General features: G+C 48.3%; 1 protein-coding gene across 2 annotated transcripts in view; it reads left to right on the forward strand.

The window, feature by feature from the left end:
* The window catches only part of LPIN1 (lipin 1), a 149,647-nt gene that overhangs the window by 19,438 nt on the left and 112,142 nt on the right, over window positions 1-18,067 (forward strand). The window lies entirely within an intron of this gene.

An 18,067-nucleotide genomic window follows, 5' to 3' on the forward strand; every position in this document is an offset into this window, starting at 1 on the left:
TATATTCACCTCTAGTCCATAGGTACATATGGTACATATGGTCTATATATTTAAAAGACGTTGGATTTTGACTTAAACTAGATGTTTTTCAAGCAGCACCAAAATGGTGCTAGAGCCTGGAATCGGCCAGAGAGTTGGGTCCCGGTCAGAAGTGAGTGAGGATGGCCGGCGGGCAAGGTGTCTGTAAGGTAGCACAAGGTGTCTGATGAGCAGACAGTGAGCTTCTGTCCTGCCCCAAGTGCCGGGGAGCGAGGTGACTGCCTGTGTGGTCATGTAGAGACTTGGGGACACTTCCGGCTTTCAGGCCACACAACTCCTCGCTTCCTCCAGGGCACCACTGGTCCTAGCAGCGGCCCAGGGTGGCTCCTTCCTGCTGCTTCGTGCTCTGACACCTTTCGGGGGATCCTTTCCCCACCATGTGGGTCTCCTCTGAGCCTCCAAGTGTCCTGCGCCCCTCCTTGGCTACGCCCAGGTGTACCTCCCCTGGCCACACCTCCTCTGCGCTCCTACCTCTCTGTGTTCCTCTTTAGAGTGGTTCTCCACGTCAGTAGCATCTGCGGCGCGGGCCTGGGACCCTTCAGAACAGGAGCTCCTGCCTAGCCTCTGGGTCCCCCACCTCTGACCCAGAGAAGGCTCTTTGTTCCCCAGCCCCAAGCTGTATCTGGTGGAAACAGACGCGAAGTCCTGGAGCTTAAGTTCTGGGAAGGGCAACGGCCCCTTCTGTGGGGCCCTGGGCTTGTTCTGCACTGTTTTTAAGAGGAGCTGCCACTCAAATAGGCAGCCCTGAGTCTGGGAGGAGGGCTGTGTGCTCCCCCGGCCAGCCCCAGGCTGCTTCTGGATACAACAGCGCAACCCAGGTACCTCCTGGCCATGCCCAGCTCTTGTGCTGGTGGCAGCCCTGAACTCTGTCTTCGCTCCAGGCTGGAGCAGCAAGCAAGCAGCTCCTGGTGGCCTGTGGCCAATGCAGGAGGAACAGGAAGCAGCCCCCGTGGGCCACTGTGCGGCTGCACAAGAAGCTGTGCTCAGCTCCTGCTTCTCCCCGTTTTGGCCTAGAAGCTGGAAGCCTGCCCGAATCTGTGTGTCGCATCTTGGGAATTCGTCCCTTCCTCCCTAGCACTCGGGTGCCCAGTGCTTGCTGAACCGTGGTGACCTGCCGACTCCTTCCCTCACCTGTCACTGGTAGTGACCTGGCCTGGGCACAGGGAAACGGCGCCCATTCATGAGCAGGGTGAGTAGAGAAGTGCTTGGCGGGCTGGATTTGCAGCCACTGAAAACCTGAATCACACCGAGTCTTCCCATTGGCCTTGCTGGTGTGTGAGTGCTGGCAGAGCCTGTGTACCAAACGTCCCCGTCCTTGTGACCTTCCCCATTTACAACCCCCTCCTCCCCACCTCACCAGGCCAGGGAACAAGCCCTACCACACATTACATGGAAGCGAATGTGCTCAGAAATACAGGTTCTCCGGAGGGGCAGCCCGCAGTCACAAGCCAGACTACTCATGCACCCTCTGCTGTGGGTGACTTCCTGACCCAGAAGTGCCCGGCTTTGCCTACAGTCCTGGTGGAGCCCATGGTGGTCGTGGAGTTTCACCGTCTCCAGCGCTGACTGTGTTGTCGTCTCTGCCAGGCGATGGGCCCATTTCTGTCTGGAGCCCCTCTCTCAGGTCCTGATCCTGCTGGGATGTGGGTGTCTGTGACCCAGGTCACTTCAGCCAGGGGTGTGCGGGGCGGCTTTGGTGGCCGTCCTCACTTGACGTCCTGGCAAGCCCTGACTCAGGCTGCCTGCTCTCCCCTGGCCGGGCCCAGATGAGCCGCACGTGGCCCTCATTCCTGACAGCTTTGCGGCAGGCTGCAGCTGTCTCAGGAGCCCAGATGCTTTGGGAGAAGGCTCTGGATGTGCCCGAGGTCAAGGGGCTGTCTCCAAGTTCTGTATTTAAAAATCCTCTTTAGAGTCAGGGCCTCTGTGACTGGCTCCCATGTCCCACGCCTCTTCTGAGAAACGCAGGAACAGCACACAGTAGCAGGGACAACACCACGTGGCTCCAACGGTTTCAGAAACAGCTGTTTCTTCATGTTCCTGGTGCTATTTCTGCAGAGGAACCCACTCACGTGTGAGCTGCTGGATCAGGCCCAGCTTGTTAAAAGCTGGTCTTCTAGATTGCCCGACGCCACGCCTCTAAACACGGAGCGAATTCCTTTCTCCCGCGTTATGAAACACACAGTGTTTTTATCAGGACTCTTGCTGCTGGGCACTTCTATTTAAACAGAATAAGCTTTGTTGATTAGGGTCCTTCTCATGTGGAATCTCTGGTATTTTGGACAAGGTCAGGGCTTTGCACATTTTGTGAGCAGAAGGTGGGTCGTGGAACTTAGGAGTCTAAATGATGCCTGTCAGCTGTCACTCTGGCGTGTCAGCCTGAGCCAGTGGTTGGCCTTGGGTCCACTGCCTGAGCTCACACCCTTCCTGTAGAACTTGTGCCTCCTTCAAATCAGCCTCCACTTTGGGGAAAATATTTGGAGGCCATGAATCCAGCTTGGCCAACCAATGGCCTGCGGGCCGTATGCAGCCGGGGATGGCTTTGAATGTGGCCCAACACAAATTCGTAAACGTTCTTAAAATATTATGAGATTTTTTTTGTGAAGAAACCCAGTTTCTTCAATTAAAAAAAAAAATGGGACGTAATACCCACAGTGCTTGGAGAACTAAATGAATTGACTCTGGGTAGCACCTGGCACAGCCCCTGGCACATGGTAGGTATCTTTCTGTGATTGTTATTCTAGGAAGAGGAAGCTGCCTGTGTGGCCATCTGTCTGCCCTGATGCACAGGGTGAAGTCCCTGCAAGTGAGCCCAGTGGCTTCTGATAGCCATCCACATGTCAGGTGTCACTCAGGTTCTGGAAGGCCTGTGTCCATTGTTCATAGTCACCTGCAATCCAAGAACTCACTGGTTCCCAGGTGAAGCTTCAAAAGTCTGCCCATGTACAGAAACATAGCTTTGCATCTCAGGGCACTCTTCGGCTTAAACAACCTCAGTCAGGTGGCGCAATGCCCAGTGTCTGTTGGGCATGTCCCATCTGGGGTGAGCCGTGTATTAAGGCTGCACAGAACACTGGTTTGTGCCACCTTCACAACCTGTCTCATCCTGACCTCTGGTTCATTTTCTCTCTCTCTCTCTCTCTCTCTCTCCCCCTCCCACTATGGGTCTTGGCGCCAGCCTCAGCACAGGCTTCCCTGCCTTTCAGGAGGCAGTATCATAGACAAGGAAGGGTGAGGGACTTGGGGCTGGGCAGGCCTGGATTCAGGCTCCACTTGGCCACTTCCACAGTGTGTGGATAGGCCATATGAAGCCACTCTGAGCCTCAGCATCTTCATTTCCAAGCTGATGCTAATTAAACGTCCCCCTGGGGAGAGAGTGAGGCTGAAGGAAGGTAAAAGTATACATGCCCAGCACAGCACGGAGCACATGATTAGTCTTCGCTCCATGGCAGCTGTTTTTGCCCCCATCCCTCCACCTCCCCAGAGCCACTCCATACCCCTAGGCTCCCAGACAGTTCCTCTGCAACCAAGGCTTGGGTCACTTTGTTGCTGTCCTGGGCAGGACACCTCAGTGGAGCCCTCAGTTCTCAGCTCCTCTCCTGAATTGCAGAGTCTTATCTCTGGGCGGCCTCTCCCCTCCTTGGCCTTGCTCCCACTCACTCTGTGTTCTGGCATCCTCACTGGCTATAAGGCCAAGGTTATTCTTGTCTCCTTGAAGCCTTTGCTTCTTGCCACATGCTCCCTTGTCCTCCTGTGCTCTTCCTAGATGTCTTCCCTGACTGTCCCCACCTTTCTCTAGGAGGTTTCTCTCCTCCTGGGCTACCCTGCCCTTCGTTTGTGCCTCCATGCAGCAAGCATCATGTTGGATTACATATGTTAGTTTCTGCATCTGTTTTTCCTGCTTGGCTATGAGTAACTCAAGTGATCCTGTCTTAGTTATCTTCATAATTGCCCCACTGATGAACTCAGTGCCTAGCACAGGTCACGACACCTGATAGATGGTCAATGAATGTGTGACTGGACTTGCCTAATCCAGTCCCTGCTGGTCTCTCTGCTTTGAACCGTGACAAACACTCATGCTTGTCACAGCGCCGGCCCAGGTGACACACACGGTAGACTCTTAATACAAATGAGTTAATGCATCATACTGTTGCTATTTAGTTCTATGTGTCAGTAGTAATAGTAATAAAAATATGACGTTATTGAATGCATACTATGTACTAGTTTCTATACTAAGTGCTTTACCCTCATCCTCACTCAATCCTCCTAATAACAGTATATCATCATCCCCATTCATGAAAAATGTGAAGCAAAGAAAAGTTAAATGACTAGGTTGAGGTCACACAGGCAGTGCCTAATGGGCCTAGGATTTCAGCTTAGCCAGTCCAATTCTAAAGCCTGTGTGTGTAGATTACAGAAAGCTACTGGTATTACCCATGGGTGTAGCCAGGGCTGACGTGTCCTTTCCTACTGGCTGAGTGTCTGTTTGGTTTGGTCCTTGCCCGTGGTAAAACTCTTCCTGAACTATTCTGTCTAATCCCCGCTGCATATATCAACTTTCTAGCATCATCGTGCTTGTCTCTGCTGAGTTCTACCTTCTGGTCTTGGGGCTCTCGGATGCCAAGTGTCTTAAGGGCACTAGAGATTTGTTTTAATTGGGTACGGTAAGACAGACAGGAAAATGACTGTCACGAAGGAGGAGGCTTGTGGTGCTCACAGGTCCCTAGAGACAGGAGGCACGCCACGTCACACAAGGCCACATGGGGAAGCGCTGGGTTGGTCACGAGGCAAAGAGAGCAAGGGAAAAATGTGGACAAAAGTCTTTATTGTGGTTTCTGTGGAAAGGAACAGGTGAAGCAGGGTAAATGGGCTTAGGGCTGGCTAGTGTGAATAATTTCAGTGGGTTCTGGAGTACACAGGCTGTCGCTCGTTGTCTGGTCCCAGGCCCTGGGATGAACAGGACGGTGGATAGTGGCCCAGAGGGTGACGCCCTGACAGAAGAGGTGGTTGGGGTCTGGGCTCTGGACTGGTTGGTTTGCCTATGAAAGGTGCACTCACAGACAAGGCCTGGCCCTGGGAAGGTTTGTGGGCCAGCCACACCCTGGATAGCAAAGCATCAAAGTACAGGAGGTAAAAAAAAACACAGGAAATATGCGAGACAACGCGGATGCTTGAGAAAGGGAAACCTTGACTTACTTGTCATGGCCTAGCTTAGAAGGAAATCTTCATGCATGCCCAGGGGTCTTTTTGCAGTAAGGACTGCACAGACAGTATGCACTATGCTAACAGTAATGTTAGCAGGGCAGGCTGGGTCAGCCTCCCCTTGCTCTGACCTCAGGTCACTCTCAGTCTCTATCTCTCATCTCTGCTTCTCTGTCTCTCTGCCTCTCCCTGTCTCTCTGTCTCTCCTCACCATGGCACAAACTACTCTTGTTTGCCTATCATTTTTATTGCCCTTCTTCTCTCCTAACTCTCACATGGATCCTTTTCCGAGTCTCCCCATAGAGACTTGAATTTCTTGTGACTACTACTTATCTTCCCTAGGGGATAGATGGAGATGGAAATGTGGAAGACCGCCTCCCAGGTTTGGATATTTCTGCAGCAGAATTTCTCCAAAATGAGTTACCTGACATACAAATACTACTATTTACTCAGTAAGAAAGGGGTTTCAAGATTAGAGGTTTGGGGAAATGCTGCATTCTACATTCCCTGTTGGAGACTGACAATGTAGTGATGTAGTAAAGGTACTGAGAAACTATGAGGGAAAAGTCGTCTTTATCTCTGTTTTATCTAGTGTTTCCAAGTGTATCTGACCCACCATGGAACTGGTTTTTGCATAACACTTACTTCTAACCCATGAGAAATCCTCTGGGAGCTGCTGCCTGCTGGGGGGATTGGAGTAGGGATAGTGTGAATCTGAGTTGCTCACTGCCTGGCTCATAGTGACCAATCCTAGGCTTAGAGGGCAGAGGTTCAGGGTGCCCAAGGAGCCTGACGCAACTCCCCCAAGAACCCTGGGGTCCAATCTTAACCTGTTCCTCAGTCATACTTTCTCCTTGTAAAGACACGTATGCATGTGCATACATCTCTGGTCTGCACTGGCTCTTTTCATAAATAAGCAAGGAGGTAATTAAGCAATGGGATTAGATTTTATACAGGAGGACTTGCCTCATTATTTTGCCATATATACACACAAACAGGCACGTATCAAACTCACAGAAGTACAAACTGTGTAACAGGCAAACTCATAGGCACTTGCAAAAATAGACACAACTAGTCTCTCCCCATCATTATACAAGTACATAGATGCAGTTACACACAGAAACCCACAAACTAGACCTGCCTCCCTGCCGCCTCCCCCCACATACATGTTCTATTCTAGTTATTCCTCCAAAACAAACTGACTCAAGATTTAGTGGCTTAAAACAATAATTATTTTATTGTATTTCATGATTTAATGGGTTGGGAACCTGAGCGGGGCTCAGCTGGGTGATTCTTCTGTTCCTCATGGCATTGACTGAGATGACTCTGCAGTACCTGACTGGTGGATGGGCTGGCCTGGAAGGGTCAAGATGGCTTCCCTGACCTGACTGCTGCCTTGGTTGGGGGTGGCTGGAAGGCTTAGCTCACCTGGGACCATTGACAGGAGTCAGCACACAAGGCCTCTCAGGCTTGGCATCTCATGGTAGTCAAACCTCTTACCTGGTAGCTAGCATCCCCCAGAATGAGGAGGATGCTTAGGCTTCTTATGACCTAGCCTCAGAAGATGAAGAATGTCACTTGTCCTGCATGTTATTGATCAAACAAGTCACTTAGGTTAGCTCAGATTTAAGGGGAGGGTTATTAGACTCTATTTCTCAGTGGAAGGAGTAGCAAAGAATTTGAGGCCATCTTTAATCTAATATATGTACACACATACATCTCATGTGAGGCTTAAGCCTTCCATATTGAGCTCACTTTTTTTTTTTTTGAGACAGAGTCTGGCTTTGTCGCCCAGGCTGGAGTGTGGTGGCCTGATCTCAGCTCACTGCAAGCTCCGCCTCCCAGGTTTACGCCATTCTCCTGCCTCCGCCTCCCAAGTAGCTGGGACTACAGGCACCCGCCTCGTCGCCCGGCTAGTTTTTTGTATTCTTTAGTAGAGACGGGGTTTCACCGTATTAGCCAGGGTGGTCTCGATCTCCTGACCTTGTGATCCGCCCGTCTCGGCCTCCCAAAGTGCTAGGATTACAGGCTTGAGCCACCGCGCCCGGCCGAGCTCACTTTTGTGGTTACATCTGGGCCTGATATAGTGGCAACTGTGAGGCCCCACCCAGGGGAGGCAGAGCTGGGTAGCAAATCACACCACCCTGGATTGTGATGTATCCAGTGGAATATGAGGTTTGGGTGGGTGCTCACACTGGAGGTCACTTCTAATGGGCAGAGATTTGTATTCTGGCACTTAAATCCAAGTCCCTTCCACATACTAAATCTAGTTATATCTAGGGTCCCTTCTATATGGAGTGTCCATGAAGTCTGGAACCAAAGATTGTGCTAGATACTCACTAGAATCACAGAATGTTCTAGCAGGAAGCACCAAGCATCCAGCCCCTCATTGTACACTCAGGGACAATGAGGCCAAGACACAGGGGTAAACGTCTCATAGTCACACAGCTGGGATCCCCACAAGACAAGGGGATAAACGTCTCACAGTCACACAGCTGGGATCCCCAGCCCTGGGTCCTCTGTCTCCCTGGGCTCCACCGCAGGACTCTGCTCCATGGAGTTTCCTCTCCCGGGGATCCTGCTATCTGAGTACCTCCAGAGGCCACACACACTTATGTGTCAGATGTCTGGGTAAACACTGGGCACTGGGGACTAGGTAGTCACCATTTATCAATGGTGAGGCCTGGAGGAGCTCACCTCTCAAAGTGGCTGGGAGGACATAACCAGGAACAGGAGAGAACTTCCACATGTTAGTGGTGGGAACTTCCACTGCTTACTGGCCATGGGATTGATCAGAAAAAAGCCCAAGACATGAGGCCCCTTGAGGGCTGCAGAGATCAATACAACCTTCATCTTTTGAAATGGGAAAATTTGATGAATGGCCTGCAGGATTTGCTTGTAACTGGATGTGGCTTATTCATCAAATAAAGCCATCTCCAGCCCCGTCCTATAAATAGTAGCCTGAAATGCAGATGGTGTGGTGTTATGGCTTTGAAGTAAGTCAAACTTAGTCAAATCCCAGCTCACCCTCCCCCCAACACTTTAGCTGGGTGGCCTTGGCCAAGTCCCTTGACCTTCTGAGCTCATCTGTATATTGAAAAAAATCACCTTTGTTTTTCCATTCAACAAGTGTTTATTGACTACCAGTGCCAGCCACTGCTGCAAACACAATGATGAGACCAACAGGCACTGTTCCTTTTGAAGGATGCTGTCATCAGCTGAGTATGCAAACAAATGTAAATTTGCAAACTGCACTAAGTGCCATGAACGAGTTACAAGGGTGCCCTATGAGAGGGTGTAATCAGGATGTGAGCAGGTTGAGGAGGCCAGGAATAGCCCCTACGAGGAAGGGACACTTGGCTGTGGCCTGGGGGGTGAAGAGAGGTTATCCAGTGGAAGCGTATCTCAGACATGGAGAGTAGCATGTGCAAAGGCCATGGGACTGGAATCAGTAAGCTGAATAGGAGGAGTTGAAAGGTTAGTGTGACTGGGCCAGAGAGACCAAAGGGAGCAAGTGGGAAATGAGACTGCAAGTGTGGGTGAAAACTATTCACCAAGTTCAGGAGGATTTAGAAAATTGTATACTTTTTTTGTATTTACTTCTAAAAGCAGTGGGAAGTGATATAATGGTTTTAATCATAGAGGTGACTGATAGGGTTTGGCTGTGTTCCCATCCAAATTTCATCTTGAATTGTAAGTCCCACAATTCCCATGTGTTGTGGGAGGAACCTGGTGGGAGGTAATTGAATTATGGGGGCAGGTCTTTCCTGCACTGTTCTTGTGATAGCGAATGAATCTTGCAAGATCTGATGGTTTTAAAACGAGAGTTTCCTACACAAGCTCTCTTTTTGCCTATTGCCATCCACGTAAGATGTGACTTGCTCTTTCTTGCCTTCCACCATGATTGTGAGACCTCCCCAGCCGTGTGGAACTGTAAGTCCAATAAACATCTTTCTTTTGTAAATTGTCTAGTCTTGGGTATGTCTTTATTAGCAGAATGAAAACGAACTAATACACCAGCTCTCCACCACCTCCTGGAAGGGACCCATCTCCAGCTCTCCACCACTTCCTGGAAAGGGACCCATCTCCAGCTCTTCATCACCTTTTGGAAGGGGACTCATCTCCAGTCCTCTACCACCTCCTGGAAGGCACCCATCTCCAGCTCTCCACCACCTCCTAGAAGGGACCCATCTCCAGCTCTCCACCACCTCCTAGAAGGGACCCATCTCCAGCTCTCTACCACCTCCTAGAAGGGACCCATCTCCAGCTCTTCATCACCTTTTGGAAGGGGACTTATCTCCAGTTCTCTACCACCTCCTGGAAGGCACCCATCTCCAGCTCTCCACCACCTCCTAGAAGGGACCCATCTCCAGCTCTCCACCACCTCCTAGAAGGGACCCATCTCCAGCTCTCTACCACCTCCTAGAAGGGACCCATCTCCAGCTCTTCATCACCTTTTGGAAGGGGACTTATCTCCAGTTCTCTACCACCTCCTGGAAGGCACCCATCTCCAGCTCTCCACCACCTCCTAGAAGGGACCCATCTCCAGCTCTCCACCACCTCCTAGAAGGGACCCATNCAGAGTTAAGTTTATGATTATGAAATAAAACTAAATAACAACAACAACAAAAAAAAACGAGAGTTTCCCTGCACAAGCTCTCTCTTTTCCTGTTGCCATCCACTTAAGATGTGACTTACTCCTCCTTACCTTCCAACATGATTGTGAGGCCTCCCTAGCCATGTGGAACTGTAAGTCCATTAAACCCCTTTCTTTTGTAAATTGCCCAGTCTCGGGTATGTCTTTATCAGCAGCATGAAAACGGACTAATACAGTGACATAACCAAATTGTGTTACAAAAAAAAGACTTTGGATGCAGCAAGGCGAGTGAACTGCAGGGTGATACAGGGAGGTGTGGGCAAGCCCATTAGGAGGCAAGCAGAGTAGTGGTCCCCCAAAGATGCCCCATCCTCATCCTCAGAATCTGTGAAAAATTTACATTATGTGGTAAAGGAAAGAACGAGGGTTGCAGTTGGAATTAAGGTTACTCATCACTGGCCTTAAAATAGGGAGATTATCCCGGATTACCTGGGTGGGCCCAGTGTCATCAGATGAACTCAGAGAGTGATCGGAGGTACACACATTAGAAGCATTCAACCTGCCCTTGCTATCTTGGAAGATGGAGCAAATATTATTAAGCTCATTTTATAACTGAAGAAATGGAACTCCTAAGGCTTACAGTGCTCAAGACCTACTCAAGACCAAGCGTTATTAAATATTATAACCGGGGCTTAGATCCAATTCCCTTGAGTATTAATTATCTTTCCATTGCCATGATATTCTGGGCAACTCCCGTCAGGTTAGAGCTGCGTGACCTTGAGCAAGCACTTACCCTCTTGGAGCGTGGGGTGAGGAGGTGTTCTATATCTGGGGGTTCATTAACTAAAAGATGTTTCTAGGTAATGTGACAGGTTTTTGAGCCACCTAAAATGGTGTGCAGGTTTCTGGGTGAATGTGCATTTTGTGGGGAGAGGATTCATAGCTTTTATCAAAATATCAAAAAGAGCTCTTCCTTCTGGCTCTAAAACTCTATGACTGTCATTAAAAAGTGGAAATAGCTTTGGTGGAGCGAGGGTACTGACTAAACATAACCTTTGCAGCGATTAGCCATACAGCACCTCTTAGGAGAGAGCCTGTTGCACGCGAGGCATTATCACAGGTGCTGGGGGTATGGTAGGAGAGAAAGGAAGGTCCTATATTTTAGTAGGAAAAACAGAAAACAAATAAAGAATAAGTATCTCACATCAGATACTGATAAAGTGCTAACAAGAAAAAGACAGCAGGGTAAGGAGGTCAGGGATGATCAGATGGACCAAGGAAGTCCCTTCCAGGAGGGGTCATTGGAGCAGAGACCAGCATGAAGTGAGAGAAGGAGGCTTAGGGAGGACCTGCCAGGCAGAGGAACAGCTCATGCACAGTCCCTAAGGTGGAAGAAGCCACCATGGATGATGAAGAGGTGGCAGGAGGTGAGTCCGGAACCCTGGCCAGACCCCCTGAGGCCACTGTAGGGCCCTGGAATTTACTGAGCAGACTGGGGAGCACGGGAAGGGGGGGTTTGAGCTGAGGAGTGGTGTGATCTAACATTCCAGAAGGTTCCTCTGGCTGCTGTGAGGAGCAGAGCTGGTGAGGAGCAGAAACAGACTGGCTGTGGGGCCATTGCTGGAGCTGCGGGAGAAAGTGGTGTGGCTGGGACTGGGTGGTGGTGCATGCATGGGAGAAGTGGTTGGGGTCCCCCACTGGAGGTGGAGCTGCAGGATTTGCTTGTGACTGGATGTGGCTTGGGAAGGGAGAAAGGGAGTGGCCGGGGCCCTTCCCAATCAAGCGCTGCTGCTTCTTGCAAGCACCCCAGATGCTCACCTGCCTGCTGGGATGGATCCTACCATTGACCCAGGCATGATTACTTCCTTCAAATGACTCTTCTGACATGTTTCAATGATGAGTGAGTGGTCTCCGCTAATTATGACTGAATAGGCCCCTTAGAGAAGCTGGCTGGACTTCAAGAGTTTCATGTGAGAAGATCCTGGGGAAGTGAACTGAATTGGGCCTCACTGAGAAAGACCCTGAGTGATGATCACAGTTTGGCATCAGATTGGCATCCAAGACCATCTGTGTCAGGCAATGGGGCAGCAACCTTCACCTAGACCCTTGGAGGTCATCTCTCCTAACTAACAGGACAGAGAAGGAAACTAGGCCCTAAGAGTAGCAGTGACCTGCCTTCAGCCACCCAGGGAATGGGCATTACCCTTCACTGTCGGCCCCCCCACAGCTGGAATCCAGCAGCTTGACTCTCATCAGTTTCACTTTTTGCCTACTGCACTGTGGCCTTCTCTTTGGAATGCTGAGTCAGCACAGAGGAGGACGACTATTTGCCAAGGAGGAACTCTGAGAAGGCCCCATGGAGAGCTGGTTTTTGAGTAATGGAAATGGCTTCAAGGACAGATTTGGGTGGAGGGTCAAACTTTGACTGGGAGGAACCAGGGGAGCCTAGTCATTGAGATGGGAACAGTGTGCATGTCCCTGGAGTGGAGAATGAGGCATGGGAGAGGAGGTGAGGCAAGGGGGCAGGCAGGAGGGGATCATGCAGGACCATGCCTGCCAGGGCTGGGCCTTAACTCCTGGGCAGTGGGGAGCCATGAAAAGTTTTCAGCAGGGAATGATGTGGTGTGATGTGCTCAGTGGAGCAGAAGGCACTGGAGATGGAGACCAGTTGTGTTGCACTTGGCCAGTTAGGTACCCTTGCTTTGATATAATCTAGGCATTTGGTAAATAGGAAAGCTGACCCAAAGAGGGGAAAAAACTTGCCAAAGTCACCCAGCAGGCCAGGGTTACAGTTAGAACCCAGTTTATGCACCTCTCAACGGGAGGAAGGGAAGGCGATGATGATGGTGGTGGTGATGATGATGATAATGATGATGATAACGAATATATATTGAGCACTTGACATTAAGTATCTCCTTTAATCCTCACAAAGTCCCTATGACAAAGCTACTACTATTATTATTGTCATTGTTATTCCCCTTTTATAGAGGGGAAATGGAGGCTCAGGAATATTAACTGAATTGCTCGAGACCACACAGATGGTAAATGGTGAAGCCAGCATTCTACCCTAGATCATTCTAGACAGTTTGACTCCAAAACCCATGCTGGAAACCACAAGTAGTTATCTCATCAGATTTGCCAGAACTGTCCCAGGAGGAGTCCTCATACATATAACATCATCCCTTTCACCCCGTCTCTCCCCTACTCAGAGCAAATCTTCCTTTATCTTCTTCCTTTTTATCTCAACAGAGGGTACCAGGCTACAAAAGAAAGGGGGTATCATTGTTGGAATCAGATGTAGGAGGGTGTATGCATATAGATGCAGAATTTTGGAGATGAAAAGCCCTTAGAAATCACCAAGTGTAACTCGAGCCTCTGTTAGATGGAAAAACTGAGACCCAGAGAAGGGCGATACCTTGTCAATGCTTTGCAACAAGTTAGCGACACCAGCGCTAAAGCCTGGATTGCCTGATTTCCAGGCCAGGGTTCTTCTCTTACATTTTCGACCGTTCCCACACATTCCTGGAATCCTCCATTGGACTGTGAATGGGTTTTCCCATGAAAGCAGACTGTATAAACCAACAATAATGCTTTTAGGTCCTGAGTTACACGCTGCCATTGTTTCTTCAGTTATGCTATAGTTTTCTCTGCCTTTCTTGTCCTGGAAAAGCTGACTTTGGTAGTACTGTTTCTATGTGAAAATGTTACCCTGCTTTTACAAAAATTTACAAATGAACGTTGGACACCCCATTTGTAAATTGGGAGCAGCCTGCCACTTTGGGCCTGATAATCTGGAAACATTACTCTCTGTGAATTCTCTCTCTCTTTTCCTTCTGTGTTTGTGAGATGTCTGCTGTTTAAATATTGCACCATCAATGAAACAGCAGCAAGAGCTTTGGAATCGCACAGATCTGAATGTGAATTTGGACGCAGGCTCCAGATATGTGACTTCCAGCAAATCATGGCAAGAACTGTAGCAGTGAGCCCAGCCACATGAAGATTACAAGGAACTGTGACCTGGGTCTTAATCTGAATGAGGCTGTGATTGGAATTCAATTTCAGCTTCATTGAGTATCTACCATGAGCTGGTTACTTTCAAGTACATTTTCCGTTTGACTCTCATAGCAGAACTTACATGAGGTAGGCAGTATCATGTAAGTTCTTTAGGAGAGAAAACTGAAACTCAGAGAGGGTAACACAATGGTCAGTATGATTCCACTCTCAAGTGGCAGAGGCCCTGACTAAGACCAGTCTTGGAGGTTCTATTTCAAGTACTTTTTACACAGTAATAATTGGCACAGTCAAGGGAGCAAGCAAACAACATAACCCAGAGAAAGACGGCAGGAAAGTATCCGTCTTCCCTTTGCTCATCTATCTACATTTACTGTGTTCATTCTCTAAGCATTTTTTCCATTTTTTCTATTTATCACATCTATCTATCTATCTATCTATCTATCTATCTATCTATCTAATCTATCACCTGTCTATCCTTTGCTGTATATATCCACGGACAAAAAATGGTTCAAAACACAACAGGATTTCTGTTTTAGCCAGATTGGGCTATTATAAGAAAAATATCATAAACTGGGTGACTTAAATAACTCACTCAAATTGATCTCTCATAGTTCTGGAGGCTAGAAGACCAAGATCAGGTGCCAGCATGGTCAGGTTCTGGTGAGTGCACTCTTTCAGGGTTTGCAAACAGCTGCCTTCTTGCCGTATCTTTACATAGCAGAGTGAGATTATATTTCTCCTGTCTCTTTTTGTAAGGGCAGTAATCCAATTTATGAAGGCTCTATCTTCATCACCTAATAAACCCCCACCTTCTGCAAGGCCACACCTCCAAATACCATCGCCTTGGGGATTAGAACTTCAATATATGCATTCATGGTGGCAGGGATGTGGGTGGGGACACAAATATTCAATCCATAGCAGTTACATAAATCTATGTTTAATGAGAAATAAGAGGAAGAAAGAAATCAAGACAAACAATAGAGTTGAGAAGGAGGCTAACCCAAGCATGTGTTTCCTGGAGTCTGATCACACCGAAAACAGGAATGTGGCCCTGGTAGCCAATGCACTGAACAAGGACCTGAACAATCATGCAGCTCATGATATAAGCAAGGTAGAAGCAAACCAGCTGCTCCGAAGATGCTCACCTATTTCTGACCTTGAATCTTCCACTTCATGACCATCATCCAGGAGTAGCCACTGACATCTGTGTGGTACATTACTATTTTCACAGTATTCTATCTTTTGCTTCTCACATCAGTTAAGGTAAGTATTTTATTGTTAGCCTTTCTTTACAAATGAGAATATTGAGTCTTAGAAAGGTAATTTATTGCCCAAGACCACACAGCTCCTAGTAGAAGAACTGGAGTTAAAAGCCAGGTTCATTTTTGGCTTCCACCATGACTGCCAACTGCTTGATGCCAGAATCCAAATGGCTGAGCTTCACATTTTATATTGGAATTTCAAATTACAACAGACAGATAGTTGTGGGCAGAATGAGCCTATTTTCTTCTTAGCTGTGAAAGAAATTATTGTTGAAATATACTGGGTCACCATTTTTGGTGCTCTTGTGTTTATATTTAATCTCTGAATTCAAACCAGACTCTTGGGGGTCAGAGATATTGCTCCTCTGGCAGTGCAAGAATATATCTTGTATTTGATTTAAAACTTCATTTTGAATCGGTGCCAAATCCAAACACTGTGAATTTAAACTGCTGGCAGCTTTCCTAGCCTACCTCGTGAGTGTGAAATCAATCCAACTATTGTAGGCAGAGAATTCTGGTGCCCGTGTGACTGTGTTGGTGGCCCCTGAAGAATTTGAGTTGGATGGTCCAGAACATCTGTACCCAAGTTGCATGACTTTTTGTAGCATGCTGAAATATTCCAAAGGAGCTGAAATAGAAGCAGCAACTGGGTTCCAAGAAGTGTTTCAAATGCATTGCTCAGTTGAAATGAGGACTTCATTAACTTCCATATTAAGCAACATATAGATAAAGAAATCAATGGCCTTACCCCTGCTTCCCCAGCAAGGATCCAGATTGGATAGAATCCTATAACACACATCTGCCTTCTTTCCCAGGTTCTGTCTTAAAGGAAAATCTATCCTTTTTATTTTGGATGTGGTTCCAGGAGACTATTCCTCCCTAAATTCTTCCCTCTTGCTTTCCTAATTTAGTGAGAGATATAATCATCTACCTAGTCACCCAGACTAGAAACTTCAGGCATCGTTGAAAGTTTCCTGTATTTCAATCCCCCAATCCAAGTTGCGTATCATTTCCTGGTGATTCTACCATGTGGTTGTGTTCAGAGCTCGTCTTCCTCTTTGTCCCACTGTCCTCACCTTTGTCCACATCCCAGCCATCCTTTGCTAGAACAACCTTCAAGTTCACTTCTGTGCCTCGAATGCACCCCCCATTCGGAGGTCAGCGTGGTCCTTGTAAGACACAGATCTGATCATCCCTCCCTTCCTCTGTAGTCCCCAGTGGTGCACAGTGACTGCTCTCACACTGCTCTGAGAGCCTCAGGGTTTCTGTAACCAAGACTCCAGGCCCCTTCCCCATTTGACCATAGCCATTGACCTTTTTTCTAATTACATAATGGGCTCCAGCAAGAGTTGTTGTTTGAGGAGGGCATTCTTAAAAAAATGAAACTGGCTGGCTTAGAGCACAAGGCCAGAGGTCCTCCTGGGGACATGTGAGGCCTTCGCCATGCCGGCCTCATTCTCTCCTGCCTCCTTGCCCCATGGTCTCCCCGGCACCCCCTCACACCTACTGCATGTGCGCAACTACTCTGGAGTCACGAGGGGCACCTTGCTGTTCCCAACACATGTGCAGTGACTTTGTTTCTTTGAACATGCTCTCTGCTCTGCTTGGAGCAGCCTTTCTTGTCCTCTCCTCTCCCAGAGTTCCCACTCACCCTGCAGAGGCAGTTCAACTGTCCCCTCCTTCAGAAGGCACGGAACCTTCCTTGCATTACCCGTGGGCAGACGCTTAACTTCCTCCTCTGTGCTCTCTTGTCTTCCTGCCCTCCACTAGCTTATGAGTGACTTATGGACAAGATTTGCATCTCATTTGTTGCTGTGTTCCCAGTACCTAGCAAAGTACATGACCCTAGAGCTATTCTATGTCATGATGTAAAGCAACACCATTAACTAACAGTCAGTCAACAAATATGTGCTGGAAAATTTAAGTGGGTCAGATGAATATGAGGTGGGGTGCAGGGCCAAGGAGGGACAGGACAGGGGAAGAGGGTTAGGGGCTTCTGGAGCTGTTTATTCTGGGCTGTTGGCAGTTGAACTTAGAGCACACATGTTTTTCAGTATAATTTAAGTATAATTTTAGGCCTAGGACAATACATCCCTTAGGAAGGCTGGGCCTACTCCGTGTGCCATTTGTGCAGTTCTAACTGGGACACTTGTGAGAAAGGGGTAGTGCACATGTCCTACCTGCTAGGATAACGCCATGCCAACAGTCCTAATAGCTAGTACCTGAATTGGGCTTTGCCTTTTTGCCTGAATGAACTCACTTAATGCTCACAATAACTCCCATTACTCGACAGGGCAGGGGTTATTGTTACCTACATTTTACAGGTGAGAAAACAAGTCCTGTGGCTAAGAAACAGCAGAGGCGGCACTTGAGTCATGTCTTCTGACTTCCAATTTCATCATTTGTTCATGCCGCCTGACCTCCTTATACCTTTATCAATAGGATCCACGTGCTTTGGGGAGGAAGTGAAGATGGAGAAAGAGTGAAAGTGTAAGAGAGACAGGGCGTTTCCAACCTTATAACGCACCCTATGTAATTGACACATCATAGTTGAATGTGCTCAAAGAAAAGACACCACATTCTTTTTTGTTTGTGTGTTTGAGATGGATTTTCGCTCTTTTGCTCAGGCTGGAGTGAAGTGTCATGATCTCAGCTCACTGCAACCTCCGCTCCTGGGTTTAAAGTGATTCTCCTTCCTCAGCCTCCTGAATAGCTGGGATTATAGCTGCCCACCACCATGCCTAGCTAATTTTTGTATTTTTAGTAGAGACAGGATTTCACCATGTTGGCCAGGCTGGTCTCAAACTCCTGACCTCAGGTGATCCGCCTGCCTTGGCCTCCCAAAGTGCTGGGATTACAGGCATGAGCCACTGCACCCAGCCACACATTCTTCTTACTAATTTATTTTTTTAAATTGACATATAGCTTAATACCACCGAATTCACCATGTTAAAGT

Source organism: Rhinopithecus bieti, unplaced genomic scaffold (assembly GCF_001698545.2).
Source record: "Rhinopithecus bieti isolate Rb0 unplaced genomic scaffold, ASM169854v2 scaffold_1530, whole genome shotgun sequence".
NCBI classification, from domain to species: Eukaryota; Metazoa; Chordata; class Mammalia; order Primates; family Cercopithecidae; genus Rhinopithecus; species Rhinopithecus bieti.